At 47.0% G+C, this 14552-nt stretch overlaps 1 long non-coding RNA gene across 1 annotated transcript; it reads right to left on the reverse strand.

Moving 5' to 3' along the window:
- Positions 1-10156: 10156 nt before the first annotated feature.
- LOC120237827 lies at positions 10157-12310 on the reverse strand. Its single transcript, XR_005530049.1, has 3 exons — positions 12194-12310; positions 11512-11734; positions 10157-10976 (listed from the first exon to the last, which is right to left on the reverse strand). It is a non-coding gene; the product is annotated as an uncharacterized LOC120237827 (long non-coding RNA).
- Between the last annotated feature and the right edge of the window lie 2242 nt (positions 12311-14552).

The following is a 14552-nucleotide window of genomic DNA, read 5'->3' on the forward strand; positions in this document are numbered from 1 at the left end:
GCAGCAAGGGGCAGCTTGGAGGCGATGGCAATAAGGAACCCGGTGGTGGGTACCACTCACATAGTCAAAGAGAGGGACCACATTGGGACAGAAGAGGGGAAGGACCTACCTGTTCTGGAAACTCTAATGATTCCAAAAGCCGCTGGCAAGAGCTTGGGACAAAAGTTTGAGTTTTTAAATAATTATTATTATTGGGACACACAGTCTAATATTTATCTGTCAGACCTTGACGGGACCTGCAGAAAAATGGGCTCCCTGATACTTGAGAACCCCCTTCTCACCCCCCATTATCTGGTGTCACATTTTCTTAGCAGTATTATCCCCCATTCACTCGTTCCCTTCCTGAAGGCTTTATTGCAGATCAGGGCTAGCCTTCCTGCTTTCCTGGCTCCTCGTGAGATCTCGCTCTAGTTTGAGCTTCACGACAAAAAGGGGGCTGTATCTGTCATTGCCCTTGCCCGTGGTCGCGGTACCTCACATACTGCCTGGCGCATGTGTATCCAAAACATGTTCGGTGGGCAAAGCAATAACTTCAAACACATTTCATGTTTCACTCTCCTGCTTTGTACCAGTTTTGCCCTTTATCTGTGTTCTTTATATGCACGTCCTCATCCTCAGCCCTGTCTTTGCCCCAGCACGTCATTTACTGGTGGTTACGTCATATCAGTGTAGGCAACACCAGCATCCTGATGATCCCCACCACTTCTTATGGAGTGCTCCCTTGGTGTCAGTAATATTACCTCTGGGTTTCTGGGAGGATTGAATGACTCGGAGACTATCTCCCAGGATGCCATGTACACTGTGATAGCAAGGGTACAAAGGGAAGAGCTGGGGTCCAGGGGACATGGGACCACCACTGGCTTAGGGTGAGTGGCTTAGTCCTAAACCAGTCCCGGCTCCTGCCTCAACAGGATTAGGTCAGAATTTTGTCTGCCCATTGTAGGCACAAGTAGCCAGCAAGAATGAAGGCAGGCCGGGGAGAGGCTCTGACAAGGCTCATGGGTCCTTCTGCCCATTGGGTTGTAAGCACATCTTCCCGGAGGAGGAAGTGTTTCTTCAAGTGGCAGCTGCTGGTCACCAGAACCAGAATCCTCTGGGGTGTTTATGGAAAATACATACATTCAGGCTCCCCCAAACCCACTGGAACAGAAGTCTGTGAGTGGAACCCCTGAACCTGGACCTTAAACACCCCGTGGAGTTCTAACATAGACAGCTGGGAAATACCCCAAAGTACATGGCCCTAAGAACTCCATAACCTCTGCTTTTTTATTTTGTAACTTTTTTTTAATGTTTTATTTATTTTTGAGATAGAGACAGCGTGAGCAGGGGAAGGTCAGAGAGAAGGGGAGACACAGAATCTGAAACAGGCTCCAGGCTCTGAGCTACTCCTCAGCACAGAGCCCGACGCGGGGCTTGAACCCATGAACCGTGAGATCATGACCTGAGCTGAAGTCGGACGCTCAACCGACTGAGCCATCCAGGTGCCCCTATTTTGTAACTTTTTGATGTGAAATAATTTCAAACTTCAGAGAATTTAGGAATAGTACAGAGAACTCCCTTATACCTTTTATTCAGCAATCACATTTTATTACATTTGTGCACACTGTATATATATACATATACATGTATATATGATTGATGTAAACTATAATTATTATTTTCTGAACAATTTGAAAGTTTCAGAGACAACATTGCCTTTCACCCCTACATATTTCAGCATTTTTATCCTGAGAACAAATGTATGATTTTACATAGCAACAGTATAACTGTTCCAAATTCAAGAAATTTTAAACAGATGCAATTATCTGTCCTACAACCCATGTACCAACTTCTTCAATTCTCCGATGGTGTCCTTTACAGCCATTCTACCTGACCCAGAAGACACCATGTCCCTGTACCTGGGAACATTTCCCCAGTCCCTCTCCGTTCTGCTCATAGGGACCCCTGCCTTTGGGTCCATCTGCTGTCGGTCCTCTCCCCAGGGACGGACCCTGCACTTCTGGGGACAGGTGATGGGTGCACAGAAGACAATAGCAGGAAGACAAGACGCTGACCCTCTGGATATCTGGCTGTTTGGGTCATTGCTGCGCTATGAGCGCACGCTGTGGCCCCAGGAGGCCAGGAGGTGCTTCCCAGGCTCTGGGGAAAGACACAGACCTTGGAGCCCAGAGTAATGGGAGGCACCCACACAGCTCAGTTCACTTAAACTGTGCCTTTCACTCCAGTGGCAGTACCAGAAGGGAGCCGGCCAGTTTCCTGCTCAGGAATAATTCAGCCTCCCAGCCTCCAGCTCTTGCAAAGAGGCCGTTTTTGGCTCAGCTGGAAACAACTAATGTCCCTGTCCTCGAACAGCCCAACGGAGACCACTAGGCAGCCCGGGCCCAGCCGCCAGCTCTCACCCTCTTCTCTGCCTTCCCTCCCTGGCCACTGTTGCTGGTTTTCTCATCTCCCTACATCAAGACTAAAGCATTTGGATTTGCTCCTTGAACACTGCTTTCCCTGGCCGTTGAGTAGGCCTGTAAAGATGGGGAAGGTCCAGGGGCTTAGAGTCAGGATCAAGTTCCAGCCGCTAGTTACCATGACCCATGTTTCCTTCCCACTGGAGCTCAGGCACAGGCCTGCAGAGTCGGAGATAATGGAGCACCCTTCGGGGAGCCTCTGAAGGGGGGTAGACCTCATAGGGGATCTCACGGGAAGCCGACTGAAACTCAGAACCTGGGAGGGGTCAACACACTTGTGTTCCTAGAAAATTCTGCAAAGATCATTTGTATTTTTTTCTTTAAAAAGGCCACCAAAATTTTATAAGCTACCGCCGTATGAAACTGGTATCCATTCCTGTGTCCACAGGTAATATCTGTGTGTATGTGTGATAGATAGCTGTAAATGGGTATATAGATACATGATATGATATGTAACAATTAAAAGTACTCCAATGAATTCTTTTAGGGAGAATCACAATTTAAATTAAAGCTATTTACATTTAGATTGGGTTTTTTTAATAGTTTATTGTCATGTTGGTTTCCATATAACACCCAGTGCTCATCCCCACAAGTGCCCTCCTCCATGCCCATCACCCCCCTTCCTCTCCCCCCCACCCCCATCAGCCCTCAGTTTGCTCTCAGCAAAGAGTCTCTCATGGTTTGCCTCTCTCCCTTTCCCCCACGGTCCTCTGTTAAGTTCCTCCTAATCCTCTTAGACATGCAAACATATGGTATCTGTCCTTCTCTGCCTGACTTATTTCGTTCAGCATAACACCTTCAAGGTCCATCCATGTTGCTATACTTGGCCAGATTTCATTCTTTCTCATTGCCATGTAGTATTCCATCATATAGATAAACCACATCTTGATCCATTCGTCCGTTGATGGACACTTAGGCTCTTTCCATGTTTTTGCTATTGTTGAGAGTGCCACTATGAACATTGGGGTGCATGTGCCCCCTATGCATCAGCACTCCTGTATCCCTTGGGTAAATTCCTAGCAGTGCTATTGCTGGGTCGTAGGGGAGTTCTATGGTTAATTTTTTGAGGAACCTCCACACTGTTTTCCAGAGGGGCTGCACCAGTTTACATTCCCACCAACTGTGTAGGAGGGTGCCCGTTTCTCCACATCCTCGCCAGCATCTAGAGTCTCCTGATTTGTTCATTTTAGCCACTCTGACCAGTGTGAGGTGGTACATTTAGATTGGTTTTTAAACTGAGGGGAAAGGAACTATCAACCGGATGGAAACATGACTAAAAATTTCCCTTGCAGTGGGGGTGGGGGTTGGTGGAGGGGAGACTTGCCCTGAATCTTTTAAGCAAAATTCCAGATCAAAAAAAGTTTCTATTCTTTTCTTTCTTTCTTTCTTTTAAGTTTATTTATTTTGAGAGACAAAGAAAGCAAGTAGGGAGGGGCAGAGAGAGAGGGAGAGAGAGAGAATCCCAAGCAGGCTCCACACTGTCAGCTAGGAGTCTGACTCACTGCTTGAGCCCACTGCCCATGAGATCATGACCTGAGCTGAAACCAAGAGCTGAACGCTTAACTGACTAAGCCACCCAGGCAGCCCTCTTTTTTTTTTTTTTTTTTAATGTTTATTTATCTTTGAGAGAGAGTGTGTGTACAAGCTGGGGAGGGGCAGAGAGAGCAGAAGACACAGAATCTAAAGCAAGCTCCAGGCTCCGAGCTGTCAGCAGAAAGCCCAATGCGGGGCTTGAACTCACAAACAGTGAGATCATGACCTGAGCTGAAGTCGGATGCTTAACCAACTGAGCCACCCGGGTGCCCCTCTTCTTCTTCTTCTTCTTTTTTAAACATTACTGGATTCTTCCTCCTTTTCTAATCCAAAAAATCACTTCTCTGGCTTTCTCTTTACCAGAAAGTATAAACCCATACGGTCAATGTGGTACAGAAATCTGTAGCCTTTTGCTGAAGAAGGAGAGGACAGAGCCCAATGTCTCGCGGAGAAATGGCGTACATACAGAGTATGTCCCTGACCCTCTTTTGGAATGTTCTAATCATAGAATAAATGCAATTGCAATTGTAGTCAACTGTCATCCTACCTAAGACTATGTTCATTTTGTCCTTTTTGTTTCCGGATATGCAGACTCATTCTAGAAAATAAAGACCATTTTTCATCTTGCTAGTTATCCCTTTCCAGATATTCTCTTGCTAAATAAATGATCCAGCATGAATAAAGTTGTTTTTCAGCATTTCCATGATAATTCAAAGAAAAATCTTGAGTTTTATCACCATACCCTCTTTCAGAAGACTCCATGGAACATGGCAAGATATTGTCCTTGCTCCTCTCTATATACCAATCTTGTGTCTACTAGGCCAGCCAGTGAAAACAAGTGAGGACGCAGGCAAGGAAAGACTCTAAGAGGTCACACATAAAGGACTCCCCATCCAGGGACACCCTTAAAGCCACGTTGTTCCCCTCAAGAATCTCAAAGCTTCACATGACCCCAAGCCAATAGAGGGCCCCTCCAGAGGACAGCTGAATCTATTATTCCTGTCTAACTGCATGCCCTTGGCCTTCTGAGGCCAATGATCTGTGAGGTGACAAGTAAGCATTTTACGTGTCTTCTGAGAAAGTTATCACTTATTCTACTTCCACAGAAAGAGAGGTAAAGCCTGAGCTACTAAAGCCAGACCTCGTTTATTAAGCCAAGCACTCTGCTAAGTGCTTTTCATACATTCTGTCATCTAGCTCTCAACAATAAAAGCTTAGAGGGCTACTACTTAAAAGAAATTTTTTTAACAGAAAATAACAATTGTGGATGAGGATGAAGAGGAATTGAAATGTGTGTACATGGCTGGTAGGAATGCAAAATGGTGTAGCTGCTGTGGAAAACAGTATAAAGGTTTCTCAAAAAAATTAAAAATAGAATTACCATATAACCTAGGAATTCCACTCCTGGGCATACACCCAAACGAATTGAAAGCAGGGACTTGAACAGATACTTGTACCTGCATGTTTATAGCAGCATCATTCACTATAACCAAAAGGTGGAAAACAACCCAGTGTGCATCCATCAATGGCTGAATGGACAGGCAAAATGTGCACACTGGAATACCATTCAGTCCTGAAAAGGAAGGAAATCCTGACACGTGCTGCAAACATGAATGAACCTTGAAGACACCATGATAAGACAAGTCAGTCACAAAAAGACAAAAGAGTGTATGACCCCACTCATATGAGGTACCCAGAGTTGTCAAATCCATACAGACAGAGTAGAACAGTGGTTTGTTTCCAGGGTCTGGGAGGAGAGGAGGAATGAAGAGTTGTTGTTTAATGGGGACAGGGTTTCAGTTTTGCAAGATAAAAAGAGTTCTAGAGGTGGATGGTAGTGATGGTAGCACAACAATGTAAGTGTATTTAACAGCATGCTTAAAAATCATTAAGATGATGGGGCGCCTGGGTGCCTCAGGTGGTTAAGCTTCCGACTTCATCTCAGGTCTTGATCTCATGGTTTGTGATCAGGCTCTCTGCTGTCGGAGCAGAGCCCGCTTTAGATCCTCTGTCTCCCTCTCTCTCTGCCTCTCCCCCTCCTCAAAAATAAATAAACATTTAAAAATAATAATAGGGGCACCTGAATGGCTCAGGCAGTTGAGTGTCTAACTTCAGCTCAGGTCATGATTTCACAGTTCATGGGTTCAGGCCTCACCATGGGCTCTGTGCTCATAGCTCAGAGCCTGGAGCCTGCTTCAGATTCTGGGTCTCTCTCTCTCTGCCCCTCCCACACTCATGCTCTGTGTCTCTCTCTCCCCAAAATAAATAAGCATTAAAATGTTTTTTAAATGATAATAATTAAAATGGTAAATTATATATGTATATATTTTACCATAACAAAAATAAAATCCCACGAATGAAGTGCTGTTATTTTGCTGATGTAACAATTGTAGCACAAAAATCATGCTGCAAAGAGGCAGAGCCAGGATTCTCAGTGGGTAGGTAGAGCTCAAGGTCTGGGATCTAGCCTCCCCCGTCCACCACTGTCGACCACTGACCATCCAGCACCCACTATCTACCATCTACCATAGATCATCTACTTGGTGGGAAACAAAAGACAACCAGAAGATAAGAAGTAAAAACAATAAAAATATCCACTCTTGCTCTGGGCACTCAGGGATCCCAAGCGGCTAAAAGAGTTGACATGACCTTCTCCTCAGAGCACTAATTACAGAGACTAACCCTCTATCCCAAACCAGTTGTAAAATGACCACGAATTAGTAGTCATCTTGCTCTATAACATGACGTGGAATTTGAAACCAAACCTCACCGAACCAGAGGAAATCCTAATAATTCTCTGATTTCCCAGACTTTAGCGCCTTCCCTGTGCCGACAGAAGCTGCCATCTGTCATTCCCAACTTGGTCTCTCCATCCAGCACCTCTGTGCCAGCCCCCTCAATGGTCATGGAAGGTGTCACGTGAGCAAACAAACAAAGGAAACAGAATTGTCCAAAAGCAGCAGATTTTTTCATCCCTGGTGAAACGGAGTCAACTGAAGGCTACCTGCAAATTGGTCATCTTCATAAGATCACTGGGTACTTGATGACTTAGTCTATTTACCCAGATTGGACAACTGTCTGCACGTGTCTTGGTGGTGGCAGTGGCTGAGACCCCTGCCCCACACTTACCCACACAACAGCCATGCTTCTGTATCTCCAGGTTCTGACCTCCACCACTCACACTTGGGAAGGAGAAAGGGGTTGGGGGAGCCACACGCCTGTCAGAACAGCCCCCCACCCAGGGTCACAGCACTAAGACAGCTCATTGAAACCGCGGTATTTAAAACCAAACGAAAGAGAGAAGGAGTCAAGTAGAGAACACTGAAAAGTAAACATTACAAAACTTTCCAAACCAGAAGCCCAGAGGCACATTTTCTTTGGGGAGAGTCCAGCTATTTGTTCTGCCTTCCAGGAGTGTGATGTTTGTTTAACTGGAAAAGACAGCTTGACTTAATTGAGTGTGTGTGTGTGTGTGTGTGTGCACGTGTGTGCACGTGCACATGCGTGTGTGTGTGCACATGGAAAGGCAGAGGTGAGGAGGGGCTTCTCTAGCTAGGCAGAATTTCTGCTCTCTGGGGCAGAAACAGGCCACACTCTAAGGCCAATGACTGAACATAGGTACAATCTGGGTTTCTAGGAAAGAAGGAAGGGGTAAATAACCATTGCTAAATGCCTACTTTGACTGGGCAGATCTATGCCAAACACATACACGGACACATGTATTTCATAAAACCCATGCTTGTCCTTACTACCTGTGAGGTACTCTGATATTTTCTATTCCGTTGTTTATATTTAATTTTTAATTGAGGTCTGGCACACCACAATAAAGTGTACAGATCTCAAACATATAGCTTGCTGGATTTTTTTCAGGGTTCCTAATTTTTTTTTATAAATCCCTTTATTACGATATGATTTACACAGCACAAAATTCACCCATTTCAAGTGTACACCTCAAAAGTTCTTAGTACATTTCCTGAGCTGTGCAGCCATAACCATAAGCTAATCTTGGAACATTTAGCACTTTCATCAGCGCAAAGAAAAACCAGTATCTGTTCTATTTTATTTACTTATTTATTTTTTTTTTAGCTCTGGTCACAACCCCTCAGATTTATTTCACCAGCGGGTCACAGCTACAGCTGATAAAACCTGTATCAGACGTTTTACTATGATATCTCTCTTGCTCCTCACAAGAGTCCTGAAAGGCAGGCAGTATTCTGTCCAAGTAGCTGGAGGGCCACGAGGCAGCTGTCACAATAATTCCAAGCTCACAGCATTCAGAAGGAATAGAGGCTGGTCAGGAGAACAAACCAGCCCCACACGGAAAGCCCTGTTGTTCAGAGACACTGAGATTGGTGACTCATTGCACAGAACGGATTACAATCAGAAGTGTTGCCAGACAAACCAAACTCCAACCTCGTTGCATGGAACTCAGCAATGACATCCATAACCTGGGTGGAGCTGGGGTGACATGTGCCATAGCAGGAAAGCCAACAGAGCTATTGGGACCTCAAACTCTTGAAATGTGCAGCAGATGACCATGTTTCAGAAGCCGTAAACCATTAAAAAAAAAACCTTCTATTTTTATAGCATTAAGCTATCGTTATCAGGAAAACAGAGCATCCCAGGGTAGCTGAGGAGAGGATGAGCAACAGAGGGTTCTGAAGAAAGTCCATGTAAACCTTTTCCTACTTCCCTTCACTTTTTAGGTGCATTCTACAAACCTCACCCTAAATGATCTAGAGGCTGTAGGTGTGCAACAAAAGGCAGACATTCCATCCCAGGTGCCACAAATTATGAAGCCACACACTTGCCCACTGGGGCCGCAGGAGGAGTTCAAAGACTAGAAGAAAGGAAAACCCAGAGGGCCTATGTTCTGGATCTCTGACAAACTGAGTGATCCCAAGGTGATCGGATCCTTGAAGGATGGAGACCAATGGCTGAGGGACAAAAGGTAGGATGCAGGGAACAGAGAAGTTAATGGAGAGCCTTCCACCATACACAGGAGTGCAATTGAAAAGGCATACCAGGGGCGCCTGGGTGGCTTAGTCGGTTAAGCGCCGACTTTCGCTTAGGTCATGATCTCGCGGTCATGATCTCGCGGTTCGTGGGTTCGAGCCCCGCGTCGGGCTCTGTGCTGACTGCCAGCTCAAAGCCTGGAGCCTGTTTCAGTCTGTGACTCCCTCTCTCTCTCTGACCCTCCCCTGCTCACGCTGTCTCTCTCTCTCCTAGAAANNTCTCTCTCTCTCCTAGAAATAAATAAAAAAACTTTAAAAAAAAACAAAAAAAAAAAAGAAAAGAAAAGAAAAAAAGAAAAGGCATACCATATTCATCTACCAGTTGGCTTGATAGGTAGTAAAAGAATGAAGGTCGTTGCAGGGAGGCAAGTAGATAAAAATTTCTCCTTCCAATCTAGCCCCATCCTCTGTAAGTAACTAAACTGGGGTCCCCTTCAAGATCCCAGTTTCCTGTTCCATAGCCGACTTGATTCATGCAATTAACAAGCATTTCTTGAACACCTTTTAAGTGCCGCCGGTTGGGAGAGAGAGCACAGAGCTCTTTCATTTTCCTCTAGAAACTTTCTGTTGGTCTGAAGTTGAGGACAGTGTCTTAAGATGGTTATGCAGAAAAATCACCAATTTGGATACTGGGGAAGAATCAAGTTTTAAAGCTGTGCCTGAGAGCACTCTCCACAATAGCTAAAACATGGAAAGAGCCCAAGTGTCCATCAATGGATGAATGGATCAAGAAGATGTGGTTTATCTATACCATGGAATACTACATGGCAATGAGAAACAATGACATCTGGCAATGTGTAGCAACATGGATGGACCTTGAGGGTGTTATGCTGAGCGAAATAAGTCAGGCAGAGAAGGACAAATATCATATGTTTGCACGTATAGGAGGATTAGGAGAAACTTGACGGAGGAACAAGGGGGAGAAGAAGGGCGGAAATGGTGGGGGAAAGGGAGAGAGGCAAACCATGAGAGACTCTTGAATGCTGACAAAAACTGAGGACTGATGGATGTGGGGGGGAGGGGGGGAAGGGCATGGAGGAGGGAACTTGTGGGGATGAGCACTGAGTGTTATGTGGAAACTAATTTGACAATAAACTATTTGTAAAAAAATAAAATAAAATAAAATAAATAAATAAAGCTGTGCCTGAGAGCCTGCAAACCCTACCCCCAACCTGAACACATTCACATCTTGGGCTCACCTGTGCTCCACCTCCTACTGCAACACGGGGTTCCCACAGAAGGGCAGAAGCATGAGCGGAGCAAGGCCAGGGAGGCAGCATCCAAACAGACCAGGGCTGACCAATGCACCAGCAGTGAATCTGGCTTCATCACACGCTTGCTTTAGGATGGGGTTGACATCTGTTTCGTGACCTGCTTCGTGGCCATGAGGGCTCCTGCTGCAAAATGCAGGACAGGGTTAAAGAGCACAGCCTGATCCCATAAAACAGAGCGGAGCTGGCCTTGGTGGGTTTGAGCCTCCCTTCCCCGGGAGCATGGGACACTGACACAGACAGGCAGTAAAAAGCAGGGGGAGGGGGCGCCAGAGCCCTCAGTCCCTTCAGATCCAGGTGCCTGTGTTGCCAGATCTCCCTAGGATATGGGTTCCTTTGAACTTTTCAAAGGTATGGAAGAAAGCCTGGCTTTTTATGAGTTGTGCCGCAGGCAGCGGAAATGGCTGAGTGCAGAGATGGAGGCCAATTAGAGGCAAAGGTCTGTGAGTTGCTCTCCAGAAGGGCTTGCTGCAGCCTGCCTCAGGGGTCCGAAGGCCAAGGCTCCAGTCCTCACTCCTGAGGGCTCCTGGACAGGGGGCTCCTGGACAGAGGCTGGTGGCCCTTCCAAGGTGTCCTCTTTTGGATTGAGTCTGCTTTTTGACGCCTCTCATTGACAAACTCAGGAAGATGGCTGCTTGGCTCGGATCCCCCATCCATCAGGTGCTGTGAGAAACGTCTGAGTGTGGACAACATCGATCCTGGAGGTGGGAGGAAATGGCACATTTTTTTTCTTGAGCGACAGACACTGTCTTCCCTGGGACTCCTGGGGCCACGGAGCTCTCTTGCAGGGCTCTCCCACCTGCGATCACTTACACGCTCTGTCCCACAGACTGGCCGGCCCCACATGGGTTGAGAGCTTTGCAGGGACACAGGACTTCCAGGGCTAAAAGTTACTTGTTCCGTGCACAGGGCTTTTTACCCCTCTCCTAAGAGATGCTGTTTCCTTTGGAAACAAAGGAAATCTGTCCCTGAGGACAGAAAGCATAGAGAGGGGCCCTCCATTTGCAGAACAAAACCAGCCTCATTTGAGATTCAGAGGACAGAATGCAAGGAGACTTACACTTGTGCCCCAAACCAAACCACCCGGGTCAACCCAGACCTGAACCGGGTCCCCAAGTGAAGCTGAGTGTGGACCCTTAGAAGCCTGACGTCCTCGGCCCCAGCTGGGGCTGTGCCCCTCATTGCGGCCACCACCAGGCTCCCAGACCCCAGAGCAGCCCTGATCACACCTACCCAGGTACCCAGGGATGGGGAGGATGGACACCACCTAGGATAAGGTCCACACAGCACTGCCAGTTCTGTGCATGGGTCCATAAAGAATGATCTGGGGTTTTCTTCTTGCTGACATCCCAAATCTCTGGCAGGGTAGATGCAGTAAGCGCAGGTATGGTGAGAGGCTTGCGGTTCATTTTGCCTTCTTCATGACTAAGCCCCCAGTGAGGTTTGTAGAATGCACCTAAAAAGTGAAGAGAAGTAGGGAAAGGTTTACACCGACTTTCGTCGGAACCTGCTGTTGCTCATCCTCTCCTCCAGCTACCCTGGCCCTGTGGCTCTCGCAGGGGGAGGCTCCATCACAACCAAAGGTATGGGTTCCAGGCCTCAGTTACAGGAAGGAAAGGCAGGGAGAGAACGCAGAGCTGAAGGGAGAGAAAAGGAGGCCGTCGGGCCTGGAGAGAGAAAAGATCCGAGAGAAATGGTGGGGTGCTTCAAAATCGGCTCAGCCTTCACTGAGTAACAACACCTAGCATTCCCTGAATGCCTCCGTGGCTGAGATCTCGATTAGCCACACAGACTCTTCCAGCAACCCCCCCCCCCACCCGGGGCCAGGCTGGATTCTCCAGTTTTACATATAAAGAAACTGTGCCTGAAGGAGTTTAAGCCACTTGCTCAAGGTAGGGTAGCTAGGAAATCTCACCACAGGTACAATGCCGGCAAAGCTCTCGACAGCTGTAACATTCAGCTTTCTGTCTTATAAACTTCTAACTGCATAGTACACAGCGAATCTCCACGCCCAGGGCGGTTTCTATCTTCCCAACGTTAAGATCCACAGGCACCGTCCTTAGGAGAAGCCCTGGCCGGTCTCGAAGCTCCGCCTGGGGCTCGAAGCGGCCGAGTAGCTCCCCCTGCTGGCCACTCCCAAAGCACAGAAAGCACGTTGGGATGGCAACGGGACCCGCATCGAGGACGCTTCACAAAGAAACCGGGACGCTGCAGCCATGCCGAGACGGCTCTAGCTTGGAATGTGTCATTCTGGAGCCCAGAGGACAGAGGGGAGCGGTTCCCAGCGGCTGCTTTCCCAGAGGAATCCTGAGAGGCTGTCCCTAAAATGGAAACGCTCTTTCAGATGGAGAAATCCCGAAGGCGGGTAGACTGTACTCACGCAGTCTGAGTTCAAATACAAAGAAAAGGCAAGAAATGAGAGCAGCTTGGCTAAACGAAAAAAAAATCAGAAAAACCATTCATAGACATACGGCAAATGTTAGCATGTTTGAGCACTTACTGTGTGCTGACCACTGTTCTAAGAGCTTTACCGTTATTATCTCATTGAGGCTTGACAGCAATCCTATGAGATAATATTATGATTAATATATCGGATGTGGAAAATGGGGCACAGTGATGGAAAGTAATTTGTCCAAGGTCACACAGCCAGAAAGTAGTAGAGCAAGGGCAGATCAGAGCAAGGGCAGATACCTAAAGCAAAAGCCCCAGCTGCCTGGGTGGCCTAGTTGGTTAAGAATCCAATTTTAATTTCTGCTCAGATCATGATCTCACAGTTCGTTGGACTGGGCCCTGTGAACAGCTTTGTGCTGACAGTGGGGACCCTGCTTGGGATTCTCTCTCTCACTCTCCCTCTGCCCCTCCCCAGCTTGCACTCACTCTCTCTCAAAATAAACAAACTTTTTTTTTTTTTTAAAGAGGCAAAACCTCTGTGGGAGACAGATTTTATGCTTAAGGAACAAATCAATTCTGCCCTCCTGTGTGTACAGAAATACTGTTTCCAGGTACTTGGTCCGTCTGTTGTTCCGTCTTTATTCTATATCCTTGGTAACAAACAAACAAACAAACAAAGCATTTGTGAGTCCAAAAGTTAAGGTGGTTCATGTCTGGCCACAGTAAAGAGAAAGCCTCATACACTTCCCCTCCCAGAAGTAGACATTCTGCCCCTGAACCTGAAAAGATCAGCTCACCCCCTGAGCTGATCAGCCCACAGGGACAAAGGGGGCAAGCCGGGGCTCCTCGAACCCTAGCCTAGGATAACTGCAATCTAGTAAGTTACTTTCCTGGTTTGTAAAAGGGATTTGGCATTCCAGGGAAGAAAAGAAGGCAAATTGGCCGAGGTGTAGAGAGACATCTGAATCTTATTCCTCGGTTCTTTAGAGCCGCTTAGAGGTCATATTTCCCACTCTGTTTTCTACTAAGGAGATGACGTTGTGCCTACTTGCTTAACAGGAGAGGTAAGTGAGTTCAGGGGCAAAGGTGATGATAGCTGACCTCGGTGTGACTCCTGATTCTTCGGTAAAATATACAGCCTGCTGGAGCTCAGAACTGAGGAGACTAAAGAGAAATAACGTGGCTCCTGGTGTCAATGGCTGGGTGCTCCTGCTTTACAAAAGGGCATTAAAGACACCCTGAATCCCAGAACTCTACCCTAGCAAGAGGGAGGAGTTGATGGGCTGGCGTGGAGGTGGGAGGGTGGCTTCAGGGAAATAAGTTTAAACTTTAAAGCTGAAAACATCCCAGGGATCCTGGCAGGGTTTTAGCGCTTCCCTGTGCCTTTAGATGAGGGACTCACAGCTGATTGCTGACCTTCTGACAGTGTCCCCAGTAAGGGGGGACAGAGCCAAGCTTTTGGCAGCACGCTGGAGCACAGATGTGCCAGGGACGTTCTGTTAACAAAGCACAAAGGATAGAGAAGGAAGGAACAAACCATTCTTGTCCACCAGAGCTCCGTTGTGTTTATCCAACAGGACAGAATTTGTTTCATTAAAGACTAGATCATCACCACCACTGTCGAAGGCAAATCCTTCCCAAGGTCAGACTCTGAATCCTACCCCTGGAGCAAGGATTCTGAGGTTTCTTTTCTTTTCTTTTCTTTTTTAACATTTATTTGTTTTTGAGAGAAAGACACAGAGTGTGAGTGGGGGAGGGGCAGAGAGAGAAGGAGACAGAATCAGAAGCAGGCTCCAGACTCCTAGCTGTCAGCATAGAGCCAGACGCGGGGCTTGAACCCACAAACGGCGCGATCATGACCTGAGCTGAAGCAACACTCAACC

The sequence above is a fragment of the Hyaena hyaena genome, unplaced genomic scaffold, assembly GCF_003009895.1.
Source record: "Hyaena hyaena isolate Hyena2069 unplaced genomic scaffold, ASM300989v1 scaffold_193, whole genome shotgun sequence".
Taxonomy (NCBI): Eukaryota; Metazoa; Chordata; class Mammalia; order Carnivora; family Hyaenidae; genus Hyaena; species Hyaena hyaena.